We start from the raw sequence: 16,619 nt of genomic DNA, 5'->3' as shown, positions 1-16,619 counted from the left end.
TCATTCATTGAGAGGTAGAGTATCCTGGTGTTGAATAAGACATTCAGTAAGATTATAGTGGCATTGCTGGCATGCAGAGAAGAATGAACTAGAATAAATGTCTCTTCAAATAAGAAAACCTTCCATATTTGACATGCCCCAAGTTACTAACTGGTCCCCTAGAGATACACTGTTATTTGGAGACCTCAGTGTTGCTCCTTGCTGCTGGCATTGGGCAGATTAAGTGGCTTAGCCAAATAAGCTTTGAGAAGAGAAAAGAAGTCGGCATGCCCTCGTTCATAATCTTTATTCCTACCAACATGATCACTTTTTGCCCTAAACCTTTTAAGTATACATGAGATACCTAGGAAAAGAGGCCATGTAACATCATAATAATGCTGTCTTATTCACCTGAGAGCTTCTCCTACCAAGAGAAGCTTATATCCTCTCATTTTCAGTCTATTTTGAGTTCATAAACATACCTCTTCCCCCAAACTCTTGGTGACCTACCTGTTTATATATATATATATATATATATATATATATATATATATATATATATATATTTCTAATTCACTGACCATCTGGCTAACCTGTTACCCTCTGTTCTTGAATAAACGTTGACTCATACTTGCAGCCAGTTCTTCTTCCATGCAATGTGACAACCATAGGTATCATTAGAATTTTTGCCAAATGACAGTACCTTCTCCACTCTCCTTTCCAGTCAATAGACTGCTTCTGCATTACAGGCACACTTTTAACTATTTCTAGCATATAATGAAGGGCCGTTTGTAAACGCGGCTCTTTTTTTTTCATTCACAGTCAAGTGGTCATAGGGAACTCTCTAAGTGAGCATGTGCAAATGTGGCTTGAAGAGGGGGCCAGTGCTGTAGAGATGGATGCACTGGATTCAGAGACTTCTAGAGCCTCAGTTTTACTTTTACTTCATATTATAGAATATTTTTGGTTATAAGTAGTGCACTCTTTATAATAAATATGACATAAAACTTGTAGTTATGAAGATTGTATTTATAAGCCTAAAAATTAAAGTAAGGCCTTAGTGGGCTCCCCACCTATGTTAATCTTTGGTAGTCTATGAGCAATTAGTCAAAAATTCTGGTAACTTTAACTATTATGAAAACCATGATACCCTTGCTTCTGTCTATTAAATATATCCACTTGGCCTCTGGATTCTTAGATCTCATCATACTTATTAAAATCTGAAGCCATATCAAGACAATTCTCATTATCATATTATAAAGAATAGCAAATAGAATGCTATGGCTTTCCTTACCAATGGATTTTTCAATGATTTGGTGAAAGGAATCTCCTTTGGACTCTCTCAGGGCGTCGCACTTAATGAATGTATAAATGAATTATGTATGATTAAGCCACACCAACATTGTTAAATCTTTGAGGTGTTAGAATTCCTTCTTCTATGTTATAACATGGAAATTTTGGCATTTTTGTCATAAGGATATAGTGCAGCAGCTAATCAGCTTATCAAATACTTTGCTTCAATAAACACTTTCTGCTGGGAGACTGCAGATAATCATTTAATTTGTTGCTTTGACATAGCATATGATGGAATAACAGTGTTCTGTACTCTGATGTTAGCAGGATCCTCTTTGTCTTCAAACACAACCAGGTCAGACATTCAATACCAGATGCCCATTTCCTTGAGGCTTATTACCAGGCACACACTGTTGTATTAGCTAAGGTTTAACAGCAGAGACAGAACTCACTCGAGCTGGCATACAAATAAAATAATGTATTATAATAAATTTAATTTTTTACTGAACTATTGGGAGGCAGTAGGAACAGACTCTAGGTTAAGATGCAAGAATAACCTCCAAACCAACAATAGAACTGGGTTTCCAAGGACTGCTGTTCCCTCCATGATCAGGAAACTTCCTGTTGAATCAAGAAATCAGTACTACAACTGCTTGCTTCATAATCACAACACCTGTGCTATACTACACATACACAACACACACACACACACACACACACACACACACACACACCCCCCCCAATGGATACCTTGTGCCCTGCTTCTTTTTACACTTAATTGAGTTTTGAATTCAAATCTTTTCAAGTGTGTCTGATTTGGGGAATCTAAATCATAACAAGGAATTTTATATTCTTGTTTTGTTCTGTTTTAGTAGTTCAGCATCTGCATTACAAGAAAGCATATTAGAAAGAGGTCGGAATGGCTATTGAACTGCCTGAGCCAATGCATCTGCCACAGTTTACTTACGTGGTAGTGATTTATGGAGTGGAAGCCTAATTGTGGGAAAGCTTTAGAATTAGCACTTGAATTTTGAAGTGTTCCCTCAAGCATTTACTCTATAGAACTGTTGCCAAACTTTTAGTTCAATTCACAACTTTAAGTACATAATTTGTGCCACGTTCTGGGGATGCAAAGATGAATTATATCAGTTCTTCACCCTTAAGGGGCCAGCAGTCTATAGTGTATGATAAACTATTCAACAGCTATAGTAATTCAGGTATTAACACTATACCAAGAAATGAACAACATGCTCTGGAATTAATTTAGCTTTGGGTGGGTATAGAATGGATATTTAAGTACTTCTACATGGGGAAATTTAAATCATGCCTTAAAGATTTTTTTTTTTTTTTTTTTGCGGTACGCGGGCCTCTCACTGTTGTGGCCTCTCCCATTGCGGAGCACAGGCTCCGGACGTGCAGGCTTAGCAGCCATGGCTCACGGGCCCAGCCGCTCCGCGGCATGTGGGATCTTCCCGGACCAGAGCACGAACCCGTGTCCCCTGCATCGGCAGGCGGACTCTCAACCACTGCGCCACCAGGGAAGCCCGCCTTAAAGACTTCTTGTGGTATTATATGAGAAGGGAAATATATTATTTAAGGCGATAAGAACATGAGTAAAGCATGAAAAGATGAATGTTCATGTGAAAGTATATGATCCCTGACCCATAGTATGTGTACAATAAATATTTGTTGAAATTAATTTAAAAAAAACTAGGATGCAGAGGTCACAATAATAGTGAACAGAAAATAGGCCAAGATAGTTAGGATTTTTAGATTTTTAAGGACCTTTAAGGCAGTGTTGACAAGCGAGTTGTGAATGGATATCGAGATGTATCACTTACAAGCCAAAGCATTTAATTGCTTGTATCAGAACACCCAGGGATTTCTTTCCTATCTTGCAAAACCATTAATATTCAGAAGGAGACTGCTTACAGGAAATATAAGAAAACAGAAGTCTTATACCAAGAAACCCCATAGTCGTATATTTATAATGGTAACTCTGGAAGTACTGAGGAGGGTAGATTATAGTGCAGACAGCTGGAGTCAGACATGAGATAGAATGCCATGTAAGAATCTATGTCCCCTGGAGCAGAAGCAGAAGTGGAGATGAGGAAGCTCATCTCAGAGACATTAAAGGGAGGGAAATAAGAGGACTTAGTTGGAGAAATTATATAGATAAAGAAGAAAGGGGAGGTGTCAGCAATAAGTTCAAGATTGCCATCTTGGCTCACTGGGTTAATGGTAGTTTCTTAATTGTGGCACAGATATTTCATACTCACCAGATATCTATGTTTGTTCCCGTACTGACCATACCTCTTGCCGTAAAGTAAGATAATCTAGTTGCTTCTTGTCAATGAGCTGTGAGCAGAAATAATGTGTGTCCCTCCTGAGAAAAGAATAACTTAAGTGGTTTGCAGCTCTCTGGATCTTTCTTCCCTGACCTTGATAACAGAGATCTAGAGCTGAGGTGGCTGAATCACTTAGAGACTAGAATCCTAAGTCACTTGATGGATAGAAGCAACCGTAGAATGTCATCCAATCCTCATCACAAATTAAGTGAGATATGAACTTTTTCATGTGTAAATTGACTATGATTATGGGTTGCTTTTATGACAGCTTGGTCAGTTTACCCTGACTATAAAAATGGTGAAAGAGAAAGAACAGAACATTTGCAGAGGTAAAAATGTATAGTTTACTGAATATCTATCGTATGCCAGTCACTGTGTGAAGCACATCTATTATATGTAACAGTCCATTTGGTTCTAGGACAACTGTACAAGGAAAGGTTATTTTATTCCAGTTTTAGAGATGAGGGAATTGAGGCACAGGGGAGTTAGGTAATTTGATTTCATATAGCTAGGATGCTGTAAGCTTGAAATTCTGGACCACATTTTACACATGCTGAATATGAGACAAGAATATCCAGTGTGCATATAGAGATATGTTCTTCATGCTTAAGAGATTTAATTTTGTGATTCATTCCCATAGAGTTGATATCTCAATCCATAGACAAGATAAGTGTATTTGGAAGCATATTGATGCAAAAACAATATTGAGGTAGTGGGAATATAAGGGGATTTTTTTTTTTTGGAGACCTGAAATGACAAGAACACACACAAACACTGTGATATAAAGACTGGAATGTCTCTCCCTGGCTCTAAGATTCTAGATCTTAGTGGTTTTATCAGGCTGCCCGTTCACACTTGTAAATCCGATGTAGGGTGGGTGATGGAATTGGAGACCACTGTATAGAGTTGATTCAACTCTGCAGGGCTCCTTACCCTGAGGGATAGTGAGATAATTGTCTGCCTCTGCCCTCAATCTGGATGGGGAGGAAAAAAGGGAAAACATCTACCCTTATACTTTCTCACTACTAATCCACATTATCAGAGCTTGGGGACAAGAACTGCAACCTGTTCCCCTACAATTTCAAGCAAATGATAAAAATATAAAGTGGTTCCATAGATAGTACTTCTCTTTGTGGAAGAACTTCTTGCAATGTCTAACTTCGATAATGTTTCCTTCTCCACTTTTCCTTTATTATTATTATTTTTGAGTGCTAAACTTTTAATATTCCTTATTCTGAATAATCTTTCTCCTGCCTTATTCATCATTATCTCTCAGGCCCAGCCATCTGTCTGTCCTGTGGGGGGCTTACATTCGAAACACATATTTTCAACTGCTGTATGCATATAAATATTCCCAAACATCTATTTATATCTTTATGTCTAGCTTGTGTTTCTGGTTCTCTCTAAAAGGTCTACGCCCTGACGTCTGCAACACATCTCTCATTAGTTAGCTGTCCAGCCAATACACAGGGAAAATTAAGGACTTTGATGGTGAACATTTCTTATTGCTCTTACTGCTATTGAGATTTATGCAAGGCAAAATATATTATCAGGGAGAAAATACGTTGCTGAAAAGGAAAACCTCTGGAGTCACAGAGTTCTTTGGTTTCAGTCTTGCCTCTGTTATTTATATGTGAGAGTTCAGATCTTTTAAGCTTTATATTCTGAGCCTCAGTTTTCTCATTTGTAAACTGAGGATAATTGATCCTACTTCACCTGTTGTGAGTACCAAATCAAATAATTCACAGAAAATCACTAGATACCTAGTATATAGCAGGCTTTCGATAAAAGTTAGATCCCTTCCCACTAGTTTGTGTTTTCAGTTAGATTTTCACTACGCAGCCAGCTGATTCTGTCTGTTAGGATTTTCAAATCATCCTCTTTGAAAACTTTGATTCCAAGTTTTTGAGAGTTTAGATTTTAAGGCAATTCAGTATATGTATTAAGATTAATACTTTTTATTCAGTAGTAATGTGTATATCCTCCTTTGGATGGAAATATTATTTTAAATATTTTAATACATAATTTTAGCCTCTATACTTTTTACATTAAACCTCGATATATTGTACTTTTAATTTGGGGAAAAGTTTTCTGTGACAATCATTTTTTTCTTCATTCACTTCCTTTAAAAATGTAGTTCAAAACTGATTATTTCATGAAATTCTCTTTGTTGTAAAAACTAAATTCCATCCTCTGACACAAAATAATTATCTATTTATTATATGCTGGAAAACACACAACCCTATTGTGCACTGATCTATGTTTAAATCCTTAAGAAGTCCCCCAATTATGTTAGCTGTGTGTGTGTGTGTGTGTGTGTGTGTAGGTCAAAACTGAAACAAATCTTTGGAAAGTCTTTTAGAAATGTGATTTGAGTTACAATAGAGATTCTTAATGCTTTTTTTTTTAACATCTTTATTGGAGTATAATTGCTTTACAATGGTGTGTTAGTTTCTGCTTTATAACAAAGTGAAGCAGCTATACATATACACATATCCCCATTTCTCCTCCCTCTTGCGTCTCCCTCCCTCCCTCCCTATCACACCACTCTAGTGGTCACAAAACACTGACCTGATCTCCCTGTGCTATGCAGCTGCTTCCCAGTAGCTATCTATTTTACATTTGGTAGTGTATGTCCATGCCACTCTCTCACTTCGTTCCAGCTTACCCTTCCCCCTCCCCGTGTCCTCAAGTCCATTCTCTACATCGGTGTCTTTATTCCTGCCCTGCCCCTAGGTTCTTCAGAACTTTTTTTTTTTTTTAGATTCCATATATATGTGTTAGCATATGGTATTTGTCTTTCTCTTTCTGACTTACTTCACTCTGTATGACAGGCTCTAGGTCCATCCACCTCACTGCAAATAACTCAGTTTTGTTTCTTTTTATGGCTGAGTTATATTCCATGTATATATGTGCCACATCTTCTTTATCCATTCATCTGTCGATGGACACTTAGGTTGCTTCCGTGTCCTGGCTATTGTAAATAGTGCTGCAGTGAACATTGTGGTACATGACTCTTTTTGAATTATGCTTTTCTCAGTGTATAGGCCCAAGAGTGGGATTGCTGGTCATATGCTAGTTCTATTTATAGTTTCTTAAAGAACCTCCGTACTGTTCTCCGTAGTGGCTGTTGAACCCTCTATGTTCATCAGTGATATTGGCCTGTAGTTTTCTTTTTTTGTGACATCTTTGTCTGGTTTTGGTATCAGGGTGACAGTGGCCTCGTAGAATAAGTTTGGGTGTGTTCCTCCCTCTGCTATATTTTGGAAGAGTTTGAGAAGGATAGGTGTTAGCTTTTCTCTACACGGTTGATAGAATTCACCTGTGAAGCCATCTGGTCCTGGACTTTTGTTTCTAGGAAGATTTTTAGTCACAGTTTCAATTTCAGTGCTTGCGATTGGTCTGTTTATATTTTCTGTTTCTTCCTGGTTCAGTCTCAGAAGGTTGATCTTTTCTGAGAATTTGTCCATTTCTTCCAGGTTGTCCATTTTATTAGCATATAGTTGCTTGTAGTAATCTCTCATGATCCTTTGTATTTCTGCAGTGTTGGTTGTTACGTCTTCTTTTTCATTTCTAATTCTATTGATTTGGGTCTTCTTCCCTTTTTTCTTGATGAGTCTGGCTAATGGTTTATCAGTTTTGATTATCTTCTCAAAGAACCCAGTTTTAGTTTTAATGATCTTTGCTATTGTTTCCCTCCTTTCTTTTTCATTTATTTCTGATCTGATCTTTATGGTTTCTTTCCTTCTGTTAACTTTGGAGTTTGTTCTTCTAACTGCTTTAGGTGTAAGGTTAGGTTGTTTATTTGAGATGTTTCCTGTTTCTTCAGGTAGGATTGTATTGCTATAAACTTCCGTCTTAGAACTGCTTTTGCTGCATCCCATACATTTTGGGTCGTTGTGTTTTCATTGTCATTTGTTTCTAGGTATTTTTTGATTTCTTCAGTGATCTCTTGGTTACTAAGTAGTGTATTGTTTAGCCTCCATGTGTTTGTATTTTTTACTTATTTTTTCCTGTAATTGATATCTAAACTCATGGTGTTGTGGTCAGAAAAGATACTTGATAAGATTTGAATTTTCTTAAATTTACCAAGGCTTGATTTGTGACCCAAGGTATGATCTATCCTGGAGAATGTTCCGTGAGCACTTGAGAAGAAAGTGTATTCTGTTGTTTTTGGTTGAATGTCCTATAAATATCAGTTAAGTCCATCTTATTTAATATGGCATTTAAAGCTTGTGTTTCCTTACTTATTTTCATTTTGCATGATCTTTCCATTGGCGAAAGTGGGGTGTTAAAGTCCCCTACTATGATTGTGTTACTGTCAATTTCCCCTTTTATGGCAGTTAGCATTTGCCTTATGTATTGAGGTGCTCCTATGTTGGCTGTATAAATATTTACAATTGTTATATCTTCTTCTTGGATCGATCCCTTGATCATTATGTAGTGTCCTTCTTTGTCTCTTATAATAGTCTTTGTTTTAAAGTTTATTCTGTCTGATATGAGAATTGCTACTCCAGCTTTCTTTTGATTTCTATTTGCATGGAATATCTTTTTCTATCCCCTCACTTTCAGTTTGTATGTGTCCCTAGGTCTGAAGAGGGTCTCTTGTAGACAGCATATATATGGGTCTTGTTTTTGTATCCATTCATGCAGTCTGTGTCTTTTGGTGGGAGCATTTAATCTATTTACATTTAAGGTGATTATCAATATGTATGTTCCTATTACCATTTTCTTAATTGTTTTAGGTTTCTTATTGTGAGTCTTTTCCTTGTCTTGTGTTCCCTGCCTAGAGAAGTTCCTTTAGCATTTGTTGTAAAACTGGTTTGGTGGTGTTGAATTCTCGTAGCTTTTGCTTGTCTGTAAAGGTTTTGACTTCTTTGTCGAATCTGAATGAGATCCTTGCTGGGTAGAGTAATCTTGGTTGTATGTTTTTCCCTTTCTTCACTTTAACTATGTCCTGCCACTCTGTTCTGGCTTGCAGAGTTTTTGCTGAAGGATTAGCTGTTAACCTTATGGGGATTCCCTTGTATGTTATTTGTTGTTTTTCCCTTGCTGCTTTTAATATTTTTTCTTTGTATTTAATGTTTGATAGTTTGATTAATATGTGTCTTGGCATGTTTCTCCTTGCATTTTTCCTGTATGGGACTCTCTGTGCTTCCTGGACTTGATTGACTATTTCCTTTCCCATATTAGGAAAGTTTTCAACTATAATCTCTTCCAGTATGTTCTCAGTGCCTTTCTTTCTCTCTTCTTCTTCTGGGACCCCTATTATTCGATCGTTGGTTCATTTAATGTTGTCCCACAGATCTCTGAGACTGTCCTCAATTTTTATTATTTTTTTCTTTATTCTGCTCTGTGGTAGTTATTTCCACTATCTTATCTTCCAGGTCACTTATCTGCTCTTCTACTTCAGTTATTCTGCTATTGATTCCTTCTAGAGAATGTTAAATTTCATTCATTCATTCATGTTCATCATTGTTTGTTTGCTCTTTAGTTCTGCTAGGTCCTTCTTAAACATTTCTTGTATTTTCTCCATTGTATTTCCAAGATTGTGGATCATCTTTACTATGATTACTCTGAATTCTTTTTCAGGCAGACTGCCTATTTTCTCTTCATTTGTTTATTCTTGTGGGCTTTTACCTTTCTCCTTCTTCTGCTGTGTATTTCTCTGTCTTCTCATTTTGCTTAACTTACTGTGTGTGGGGTCTCCTTTTCACAGGCTGCAAGTTCGTAGTTCCTGTTGTTTTTGATGTCTGCCCCCAGTGGGTAAGGTTTGTTCAGTGGCTTGTGTAGGCTTCCTGGTGGAGGGGACTGGTGCCTGTGTTTTGTTGGATTAGGCTGGATTGTGTCTTTCTGGTGAGGAGGACCATGTCCAGTGGTGTGTTTTGGGGTGTCTGTGAACTTACTATGATTTTAGGCAGCCTCTCTTCTAATTGGTGATGTTGTGTTCCTGTCTTGCTAGTTGTTTGGCATGGGGTGTCCAGCACTGTAGCTTGCTAGTTGTTGAGTGGAGGTGTTTTTTAGCATTAAGATGGAGATCTCTGGGAGAGCTTTTGCTGTTTGATATTATGGGGGCGGAGAAATCTCTTTTGGACCAATGTCCTGAACTCGGCTCTCCCACCTCAGAGGCTCAGGACTGACACCCCGCTGGAGCACCAAGACCCTGTTAGCCACTTTTGGGAAGTCTGAGGTCTTCTGCTAGCGTTCAGTAGGTGTTCTGTAGAAGTTGTTCCACATGTAAATGTATTTTTCATGTATTTGTGGGGAGGAAGGTGATCTCCACATCTTACTCCTCCTCCATCTTGAAGGTCCCTCCTTTAATGCTTTTTGTGTGCAATGATTTTGATGAAGTAATGTGATTTATGAAGATAAATTTCTGTTATTTTTCTTGTGAATTTCCAATCAGCTTCCAATTTCTAATGCTGACTTTTTCTGATAAGTGAACATCTATTGAAGAACATCAGCAATATTGTCCATGGAAATTGAAAAGAGAAAAAATTTGTTTGCCCCAGTGGGGAGTATCTTGACATTCAATTGCTCTTTTATATTTTATTGTAAAGCAATAATGGGGCAAGATATGTACTTGTTGTAGAGGAGGTTATGATTAATTTGTCTGATAAGTGAACCAAAGTTTCTCCTTTCAACCTGCATTTGCACAAGTTAAAAGAGAAATATTATAGTTATTCTTTTTCTTTTTCTTATAGGTTTCTCATTTTTATTTCAAAATGCTAATAAACGAAGTTCATGCCCCAACTTATTAGTGGCAGTTGGTATTGCCAATATAGTGCAGGGAACTATATTTCAATGCAGTAAAAGCTGGTTAACAAACATCTGTTCAAAAATAAATTTTTTTAAGAAAAAATACAACCCATTTCCAATTTTAACTTCCTAAATTATTTCCTATCTTATAGTTTTATAGTGAATATAATTTGAAAGAGAGCCTAATGTTTCATATTTGTAGTGTGTTTTATGCCTGAATAAAAAATATACACAATAATCCCACATAGATGCAGAGGACACTCATCTGATAATCATATTATTTGGAAGAAGGAAATCACCCAGGATCATTCATTCATTCATTTACTCACTCATTTAGCATTTACTATTTGATACGTGCTGGATAGAATGGTGAAAACCACAGACCTCACCCTACCTTCACAGAGACTACAGCCAATCATGTGTCACAGAGTTCAAGGATTTCTGCTCATGCCACATATACAACCTTTTCTCATAAGAGCTGTTAGCCACTGAGTCCCACATCTCATGTGAGCTTAATAGGCTCAGTGATCAAGCACTCTGACTCACAGCTGATTAAAATAAGTAAATCAAAACTGAGTTTACCTGCTAAGTGGCAAAGACATTAACAAGAAATGAAAGCATTTTGACTGTGAGAGTGGATAGAAAAATTTTCCCCACCTTACATTCCACTATTCAACTATAAAATAGCACATAATCTTATTCAACTCTTATTCACTTGCTTAACATTTATCAGTTATTATGTGACATATATGTACATGGACTTGGATTTATAAAAAAATAGGAGTAAAATATGGTCCCTAAATAAAAGGAACTCGTAGTATTGTTTGTACATATGTGTATCCGTGTTTTGTGTGTGTGTCTTTGGCAGGGAGGTGGGGATAGTTGGTATAGGTTTCAAGAGCTGAAATCAATCAGAGGGGATATAGTGCCAAGGGAGAACTTTTAACTGAAGGTTACTTCAAAACTAGGGTTAAGCCTGAAATTGCTGTCAAAGAAGGTAGTGAAACTATTACAAAGATGGCATGATGACAGTGGTATCCTTGAAAGGGCAGAATGTGGATAGAACCAGAGTAAAGATGGAAGGCACTTATCCCACTGTGATAGCTGAAAGAAGGAAATGGACAAGGATCTGGGAACATGAGAGTAGGTGAGGCAGTGTGAATGTTTGAATTATTGTTCAGCAAATAGTCACTATGTTTCCTGCCCTGCTGTAGGCAGAGTCTGTTTACATACCTTATTGATTTGGGGTTTCCCCATATGACAGACACTTTCAACACTGGAGGCAGGACACGAGTTCCAAATGTAGGTCTTAAGATTTATAAAGTGTTTTTCCTCAACTCTCGGAGAACTTTCGACCTCCACTATGAAGATCATACCCCACATAGCTTCTGCTCCTCTAGCCTGAGCCCCGAAATAAAGCAGATGGAGCAGAGTCCTCCAACCAACATGAACACCTCTGGAGATAAATAGTTTTTGAGAATAAATAAGAATTCACATTGAGAATAGTTATTGTTGTATGCCACTGAATTTTATGTAACAATAGCTAAGTAATAAATTAATTGGTGACTAAGAATGGGGATGACTTAGAATGGGTCACACTGGCTTTGAGACTGGCTAATAGTTAACAAGGAAACTCTTATTGGAGAATGGATAATAGTGAGCTGTGGTATGTAATGGAAAAACATCTGGTAAAACATTTGCCTTTGGTAACTTGGAAGACAAAAAAAAATAAGGAAACTGTAGTATTGGGCAAGAAAGTTTTCATAGCATAAATGGCTAGTTGCATTTGGTAAGATACTACAGAGGGAAAAAATGAGTCCAGTAAAGAGCTGTGCAGTTTTAAATCATACTTGGAAGGAATATAGAGAAACTAGAAATTGCAGGGTTAAAATCATAGGCATAAAACATTACAACATAGATTCAGGAAAAAAGACAAAAATCCAGAGCACTAGATAAGAATGTAACACCCTTTATGAAGATCTTCAAGTGAATTAAACTTCATTTATTGAGCTGGACAAAGAGCCCCTAGAAAGCACAAGGGTGTGGTCCTATAGAAGCCAGATAAGTAAAATCAACTATAATTATATTTAAAGAGAAAGAGCAGCATGCCCAAACAGACAAACAAACGACAGCAAAAGTCCAAACCCTTGTGGTTCTGCCTTTTGACTGTTGGAATTCTCTGCCATGAAACACATGAGAAATCCACAGCTTACAGAAACCTATATTAACAAAATCACTCCCAGCCTAGAGCAAATGAGATAGTCTTTCAATGTAAAAATACCTCAGAGCCACCACCTTTGTACAGACAAGAAGCAGTCTGAGAAAACCGTTTATCCACCAAGCAGTACTGCTTCAAAAGTAGCTAGGGAGGATTAAAGATAAAGAAGGGCCTCCCAGAGGGTAGCACCAAGCGTGGTAGTGATCAATGGAGAATGGGTAGCCACTCTCAGGGAGCAAATGTGGAATTAAATCAAAGATAGGGGCATCTGGAAACATTTGCCCAGCAGGAATTAGGCTTCTTGTGGACTATTAACTATAATTCTGCCTCTTATACTTCTCATTGTGGAATGAAAATATTTATTGTGGATATCCTTGTTTGTTTCACCATTGTAACTTAGGTAGGTGGAGAGTAAATGGCTTGTCTCTTTGGTTCATAAATCTTCAGGTCAAGAGAATCTGCATCTGGACATGATGCAGACGATGAGATTCTTGTCTTAAAGTCTGATACCATTGTGACAGATAAGTCTATTAGTGGTCTTAGGAGTACCTGTGTTTTGTGTGCAAGAGAACATGTGGAATATTTCTAAAGAAGAGGGTAGATTCTGATTGTTAGATGATTGTTCAGCAAATATTCACTCCTCCCTACTTCTCACTATGGGCACAGTATTCTTCTCAATGCATTGGTTTTAGATTTGGCCATGAGACTTGCTTTGGTCAATTGAAATGGCAATGGAAATAACACAGTGCAAAAATCCAAGAACAGACCTTAAGACGCATCACATCTTTCTGTGCACTCTCTTGGAGCTTCTGACCTCTGTGATGAGAAAACCATAGCACAGGTAACCCCTGCACTGCCAGCGTAGACATATGGGACAGGGTAGTCCCAGCCAACCTATGCAGACTAAAGTAAAGCAATTACAATTAATCCTGAGAGCCACTCTAGCTGACCTGTAGACCTATGAGCATGAGAATAAATGTTTACTGCTCCCAGCCACTGTGTTTTGGGGGTGTTTTGTTATGTAGCAGTAGCTGACTAATACAGGCAGGAAACTTAGTTCTGTGAGAAATAAAAGACAAGGATATCTGCTGAGAGTAATAGGAAAAGCAATGTGATAAGGACCATGATTAGATTATTGGATTATTTTAAAAGTGGTTATGAGAAATGGCAGAATAATAAGAAGCCATATGGAAAAAGAATCTAGGGTGTTATTGGAAACAAGTTTTCTTCTTTCTTTTTGCCTAAAGTGAAAGGAGTCTGCCACATGCCTGTCAACTCACAAAGTGAATTCTTCCTTTATCCTGTGTTCCCCTTTAGAGACCTCATGTTATTTTGCATTTCTTTACTCTTATAGATCTTCAAACTCGCCCTCTCATAATTAAAAACCTACATAAATCTCCTTCAGAAATTAAAAAAAACTATAAATATATGTATAAACAACAACAGGAACACACAGAAAATTATTATTACCCTTTGAAGACAAACATAGATTACAAATCTTACGTCAAAAGATTTTCAAGAGAGCACTTCACACCCTTGAGATTTTGAATAAAGACACCTGCAATTTTGGCAAAACCTAACTTTAAAAATGCCATTGTCATGATGGAAGGTATGTCAGTCAGTAACAGAGATTCATTGGTATTTATCAACCACCTCACACATTTTTCTTGTTATCTCAATTCTCCACGTAACTCTCACAATAAACCTACTAATATGTTAGTCTTACCATCCTTATCTTAAATTACAGCTTGTTAAGGTGATGGACAATATTAAATTCAGAAGTAAAATTCATCTATCTCTTACATTTCCACTTCCCCATTTCTAAGTAATACTTGGTATGTTGCATGCCACTCCAGTCACCTTAATAAAAGTTGAAGTTTCCTAAGCTCTTTCTAATCATCAAAGTGCCCATTTCCAGACTCCATTTATCTAGAATTCTCTATAGCATTAAATACTATTGACTTCTGTTTCCTCTTTCAAATATTCTTCATTGACTTCCATGACCTTTTATTGTTCAAGTCCTCTATATATCAACTCTATATAATTTCTTCTGTGTACAAGTATTCCCCATGTCCTCATTCTTTAAGTTGATCCTATGGGTTTTTATTTTCCTTCTGATATGCTACTCTCTACATTCTTTATCGTGGCAATCCATTCATTTGCATAGTTTTGATACCTAAAACTATATTTCTGAGTTTTCCTTCCTTTCTGCACTTCAGCTCAAGTCACCTCTTATTCTCAACTGTAGTTATTGCTTATTTATGATTTCTTGAAGTAATATTTTGTATATTGTTTTCTGCTTATGTTGAAATCTTATATCATTTAAAATGCTATATAAATTTATTAAGGGCGAATTTTTATTCATATTCTAATCCCCTCTGAACCTATTGTAGTGTTTGGGTATAAAAGATCAGTAAGCATATTTGCATTCACTAGTGCATAATATATTTCTTTAGAAGACCCAGTGAGTCCATTTAGGGCCTAAACTGCCTCTTAAGATCCCTTGAGATCATTATTATCTTAAGACAGTCTTGCTTATAATGGTGTCTCTGATGAGCCAAGTGAAATTTAAATATTAAGTGTATTCAGTCAAGAAAGTAGAATATATAGAAAATAAATCAGTCTGAATTGTTCAGATAAGCTAAGCTTTGATCTTAAAAAGATAAACATACGTTCTTGAGTATTTATTTGTTTTAGATGCTTTTAAAAATGGACTCAGATAATGTTGCTATACTAAAAGTACAATTTACCAAGTAGATTCCAGTCTATTCTACATGCAGAGTTGTCAGTAGCTCATTATCACAGATCTTTCTTGACTACTGAACAATTTCACAGCTTCTTCTTTAGATAGATTGCAGAGGTCTGTTCTCAGCAATATATGTCATTTATTCTGAAGGAAAGTAAAGCACCAAGGATGCATTGTTTTCTAATCAAAAGCATCTTCCATAGCATTTGTTTATCTTGGACTCACTGCCCAGAGTAAAATTCATATACTGAGGCAACATGTCTTTTGGAGTTATAATTTCATTTTTAAGGTATATTATTTTTAAAGAAGTAAAAATACTAGATGGATGAAAATTTTTTAAATACAATAAATAAATTTTAAAACAAACGTACATGCTAGGGAAACTAACTATATCCTAGAAGAGTGTGAAGCAACTTCACACAATCTGCAAGTGGATAGAGAAAAGTGTTTTCAGCTATTTTTTATTACCACAAAGTCAAAACAAAGAAAAATATAGTGCAGGGCATTAGATTTTAGTCCAGGGCATTAGATTTTACCCTGATCTATTCCCATTTCAGTTATAGTGAAAATTGTCATTTATTCACAATGTTAAGTTTTCTGGTTAATTTAGTTACCAGGAAGAATAAAGTATTTTTGTAAATTTGTTTCAGACAATTCTGAATTGTGATGGACAATTCCTTGAACCTAGTCTTAGGGGGACAATCTGCTTATGATATATTGACATGCCAAGAGTTACCTTGGACACTAGGCTTCTTTGTTTTCATTATCCCACCTTATTTTTGCCCTTTAATATTTAACATCCAGCCCATCCTATGTTGCAGGAATTTTATACTGTACTTCAGACCCTCTCCCAGTACCCATGGCCACATGGAAGTGTTGCTGCCAGCTCAGTAATTATCATCCTGCAACATGATTATTGATGTTTATAACTTTTGAACATGTCAACAGTTTAACCCAAAATATAAATGCAATAATGGTAATAGTTTACAGATATTATGGTTTAGTATCATGGACACTTTCTATAAATGGCAAATGTAATAATAGCAAAATGCTTGTGAGCTTAGCATGTCCTTAGTGGGAAGTGGACATTTCTTTCTATCATGATTCATTAGTAAAGGGAGATGCTAACAGCAGAAGTTAGTACTTTTTTTGTTTGGGTTTTTTTTTTTTTTACTTTTTATTATTTTTTGGTAATCCATTCCTAGTCTTTGGGATTCAAATGTGACTCTGTTGCTTACTAGATGAAAGTTATCAGAAAAGTTACTTAATCTATATT

This window comes from Delphinus delphis, chromosome 5 (assembly GCF_949987515.2).
Source record: "Delphinus delphis chromosome 5, mDelDel1.2, whole genome shotgun sequence".
NCBI lineage: Eukaryota > Metazoa > Chordata > Mammalia > Artiodactyla > Delphinidae > Delphinus > Delphinus delphis.
Note: the sequence above shows the minus strand (reverse complement) of the source record.